General features: G+C 61.6%; 2 non-coding genes across 2 annotated transcripts in view; both read left to right on the top strand.

The window, feature by feature from the left end:
* Positions 1-691: 691 nt before the first annotated feature.
* Positions 692-849, top strand: LOC145274971 (5.8S ribosomal RNA). Its single transcript, XR_013867003.1, has one exon. It is a non-coding gene; the product is annotated as a 5.8S ribosomal RNA (ribosomal RNA).
* Positions 850-1,442: 593 nt separating this feature from the next.
* The window catches only part of LOC145274968 (large subunit ribosomal RNA), a 5,728-nt gene continuing 2,300 nt past the window's right edge, over positions 1,443-4,870 (top strand). Inside the window, exon 1 of the ribosomal RNA XR_013867000.1 lies at positions 1,443-4,870. This exon is cut by the window's right edge and continues 2,300 nt beyond it. This is a non-coding gene — a ribosomal RNA (large subunit ribosomal RNA).

Here is a 4,870-nt window from a genome sequence, read left to right as displayed (position 1 = left end):
TGTAACCAACCCCGTGAACGAGGAATTCCCGGTAGGCGCGGGTCAACAGCCCGCGTCGATCACGTCCCTGCCCTTTGTACACACCGCCCGTCGCTACTACCGATCGAACGGTCCGGTGAGGTCCTCGGATCTGGCCGACGACGCCGCCGGGCAGTGCGCGACGTGTCCGTCACGACACTCGTGCATCTACGCCTCGGCGTTCGATGCCTGGAGAAGACGACCGAACCCGATCGTTTAGAGGAAGTAAAAGTCGTAACAAGGTTTCCGTAGGTGAACCTGCGGAAGGATCATTACCGTTTTCCCGTTCGAGACTGGTTTGTTGTTTTCCGGCCTACCTCCTCTGTCTGTCGGCGTCAACGCCTCGAATGCGCGCAAACAAACCTATAAAAGGCGGAGCGAGAGATAGATTTGTGGTGACGCGGAGGTTTTTAAAGCCCCAGCTCTTCTTGCTTGCTTCCGCGTCTTACCACCTGTTTGTTTTTTCGCCCACCGCAAGTGATGGCCGCTTCTTCTTTGCCTTGTCGCCGCTTTATCGTTTTTTTTGTTTTTTTGCAGCCGCTGTGCCACCGCCGCTAGCTAAAAAAACAAACTACTCGCGACATTGCAATGCCGTCACGCCTCCTCGCACAGACCTCCTCGCACACTACTAAATCTATATAAACAAAAACTAATATAAAAAAACCAAGTGCTGAACCCTGGACGGGGGATCACTCGGCTCGTCCGTCGATGAAGAGCGCGGCCAGCCGCGATAACTGATGCGAATTGCAGGACTCAGTGAACATCGACACCTCGAACGCACATTGCGGCCCCGAGATCCCTTGTCTCGGGGCCACGTCCGGTCGAGAGGCGGAACGTTACATGTCTTTCTCCGTTAACGAAACGACATCTTGCCGTCCCCGTGCCCGCCCGGTCCTCGGCACGGTGGTAACCGGGACGTCGCAGGAGCGAGTGACGAGGGGGAAGAAAAATAAAAAAAGAATTGACTCCTTTCAATGTCTTTTTTTTTTTTAAAACCCTCTCCGGCCTCCTCCTTCGTCTCCCGCTGGCAGACCGCGGAGTCTTTTCCCTTTTCGACCGCGTGAAGAAACACTGTGGAGGAGGAGCAGGAGGAGTCTGTCCGAAAGCAGCCGAAGGGAGACCAAAAAAAAAGTACCGACCTAACCGACTGCCGACGTAAGCGCCGCCTGCTCGTCTCGCTCTCTGCCTCATGAAGGTGTCTCTCAGCGACGCCTCGAGCAGCGCGACGAGCACGGCCGTCGCACCGTAAAAAGGTGGCCGCGTCGTAGGCAACGCAACGTCGGATGGGGAGGACCCACGCTTTTTTTTAATTGTTGGCTTCTTCATTTTCGGTCGGACGGGCGCTATATCGGCCAGCCGTCGTCACACGGAGGGTACCGATCGAGATTCCTCTCCTCCAAACACCACACTCTACTAAAAACCGCCGCCCTCGGCTCGGACGAGACGACCCGCTGAACTTAAGCATATCGCTAAGCGGAGGAAAAGAAACCAACCGGGATTCCCTTAGTAACGGCGAGTGAACCGGGAGAAGCCCAACGCCGAATCCCGTCGCAAGTTAAAGGCTTCGGGACGTGTGGCGCATGGGTCGAAGGCAGCCGTTCGTTTTCGTCTCGCATAGTTCGGAGTTCCCTCGATCGGGGCCGCCCGCGGCGGGTGCCAGGCCCATTCGGTGCGGACGGCGAGCGACGGCCTTCGATCCGAGAGTCGGGTTGCTTGGGAACGCAGCCCAAATCGGGTGGTAAGCTCCATCCAAGGCTAAATACCGGGACGAGTCCGATAGTCGACAAGTACCGTGAGGGAAAGTTGAAAAGAACTTTGGAGAGAGAGTTCAAGAGAACGTGAAACCGCCCAGGGGTAAACGGGTGGGACCGCTCACCGCGATCGCGGGGGGACTCAGTCCGGTGCTGCCTAGGCTCGAGCCCAAACTCGATGTGTGTTCTTGAAAGAGAGGCCGTCGCGGCACAGGTCGTCGTTCGTCGTGTCCGCGGGGGACTCGTTCCCCGCGGTTCCAGCTTTTGTGCCCGCGTCGCCGACGAAGGAGACGGGCCGCGTGGATAGCGGGAAGGGAAACGTGGTGACGACCGCGGCGTCGGTAGGTGGCTGCGTCGGTTGGCTGCGACGGGAGGGGACTCGTCCTCTCGATCGCTGCTGCCGCCGGGCCCTAACCCGCCGCATCCGTCGCCGCCGCTTCTTCTTTCCTCCTGCTCCCTCCGCGCGCGACTCCGCTGCACCCGTCCCCTTCATCATCGCTCGGCGTAATCATGGCGCGGGGCGCTTCGGCGCGACCTCCGCGCGGCCGGCACCGGACGCACTTCCCCTCCGGTCCGTCGTCGCGACCCGTTCCCGGCGTGCAGGTCGAACACGCGGGTTTTTTTTCCGTAGGCGGCAGGCGTTTCATCACCCTGAAAACCCCCGTCTTCCCACCTTGTGAAGTCGGGGGCCACCGGCCGTCGGGCCCGCGAACGTAACTGCCCCTTTCTGCCGGGAACGGAGGAAATCTGACACGATCCGTTACACGTGGCGAGCCGGTCCGTTTTGATCCCGCCGGAAGTCGCGTGCGGGCGACGCACTCTGTGTGTCGCTCCTTAGGCGCCCCACCGTCTCGGGCGCGTGCGCGATGAGAGGCGGGATAGGACTGGCGCGGCCTCGCCGTCACGCACCTCGCCGACGTTTCGGGTTCTTGTCGGGGGCAACCCCGCCCGCGCCCGTTTCCGTTTCCGGAGAGGTCGCTCGGCGACGCTTTTTTACTCGAGCCGCCCGCCACCCCGGGTCAGCGACGTGCATCGGCAACCCACCCGACCCGTCTTGAAACACGGACCGAGGAGTCCTGGCCGTTCGCGAGTCGTAGGGGCCACCTCTGACTAACCCCGAAGGCGAAGCGAAAGCGAGAGAGCGTGTAGGAGGGCGTCGATCGGGAGAGGTGTCGTGGCAAAGTCGTCCGGGGGTCGTCGGGGGGTGTCGTCGGTCTCGTGCCGTCGTCTTCTCCTCGCCTCACCCGCCTCCGAGCCGTGCCCGATCCCGCCGGCGCGGCGTTTTCGGCCTTCCGCCGTCGCTGCTGCGGTGCCCGCAACTTTTCCTTTTTTCTCTCTTCCCGAGAGAGATAGGAGAGGGAAGGCTCGTGGCTGACGTGCGGTTGTTTTTCCCTCCTCCCCGAGAGGGGACCGGCGCATCATCCAAAAAGGGGAATTGCCGGGCGCCAGCTTCCATATCCTCCTTCCGCCCATCGGTGAGATCCCGCGGCTTGAACTAGTCCTATTTTGTCGTCGAGTTTAGGCGCTGCGCGCGGGCGCATCACCCCCGGGTCGGTTTCCCCTTTTTCCGAGTACGACTCGGCCGACTCTGGCGTAGCGAGCGACCAGGGACCCGAAAGATGGCGATCCACGCCCGGTCGGGATGAAGCCAGAGGAAACTCTGGTGGAAGTCCGAAGCGCCTCTGACGTGCAAATCGATCGTCGGAACCGGGTGTAGGGGCGAAAGACCAATCGAGCCGTCTAGTAGCTGGTTCCCTCCGAAGTTTCCCTCAGGATAGCTGGCGCTCGATCGTCGCAATTCCATCCGGTAAAGCGAACGATTGGAGGCCCCGGGGCCGTTCACGGCCTCGACCTACTCTCGAACTCGGAACGGGTGGAACGGGCCGACTCTCCCGAACGACGGAGCCGACCCATCCGGCCGCCGCCGCCAGCACGCTTCGCTGGGCGGTTGGTCACCTCGAATGCGAGTGCCAAGTGGGCCACTTTTGGTAAGCAGAACTGGCGCTGTGGGATGAACCAAACGTCCGGCTAAGGTGCCTAACGCGACGCCCATGAGATCCCCGAAAGGGTGTCGGTCGATATAGACAGCAGGACGGTGGCCACGGAAGTCGGAATCCGCTAAGGAGTGTGTAACAACTCACCTGCCGAATCGACCGGCCCCGAAAATGGATGGCGCTGGAGCGACGGACCGATGCCGGACCGTCGCGGCGAGGAGCGATGAACTTTCGCGCCGAAACGATGCCGCGACGAGTAGGAGGGCGCCGCGGCGAGCACGGAAGCCTAGGGCGCGAGCCCGGGTGGAGCCGACCGCGGGTGCAGATCTCGGTGGTAGTAGCAAATATTCGAACGAGACCTTCGAAGACCGAAGTGGAGAAGGGTTCCGTGCCAACGGCGGTCGAGCACGGGTCAGTCGGTCCTAAGACGCGGGCGAAAGTCTTCCCGAAAGGCGCCGGATCCGTTATGAAAGGTGAAAGGAAAGCGAATCGAATCGAATCGAATCAAAAGCCCAAACAAAAAAAAAGCGGCCGGCCTCCCGTCGAAAGGGAATCGGGTTAATATTCCCGAACCCGGACTCGGAGAGGGCCCGGGGGTGGCGACGCTGTCGGCAGCGATGTCGGCGGCGCCCGTCGCTTCCCGGGCGAAACCGCGGTGACGCAAGCGAGCCCGGAGACGTCGCCGGGAGCCCCGGGAAGAGTTCTCTCTTCTTCGTAAAGGACCATGTCCGTGGAATCGGCTCGTCCGGAGATACGGAAAAGGTACCTGTAGAGCGCCGCGGCTCGGGCGGCGTCCGGTGCGCTTTCGGCGGCCCTGGAAAATCCGGGTCCGGTTTTCGCAGCTCTCGAGTCGGTCCGTACCCACCATCCGCAGCAGGTCTCCAAGGTGTACAGCCTCTCGTCGATGGCATCAATGTAGGTAAGGGAAGTCGGCAAAATGGATCCGTACCTTCGGAAGAAGGATTGGCTCCGAGGACCGGGTCGGTCGGGCCGTGCCCGCGCGAAGCGAGGAACCGGTACGGGGCTGTAGCGTTCGCTCCGTTCGCGCTTTGCGGCGAAGGCATAGGGGCCGCGGCGGTCCGTTGTGCGGCGGCGTGTTCCGGTCAA

This window comes from Euprymna scolopes, unplaced genomic scaffold (genome assembly GCF_053919585.1).
Source record: "Euprymna scolopes isolate OS-2025 unplaced genomic scaffold, ASM5391958v1 sca528, whole genome shotgun sequence".
NCBI lineage: Eukaryota > Metazoa > Mollusca > Cephalopoda > Sepiida > Sepiolidae > Euprymna > Euprymna scolopes.
Note: the sequence above shows the minus strand (reverse complement) of the source record. Positions and strands in the feature narration are given on the sequence as shown.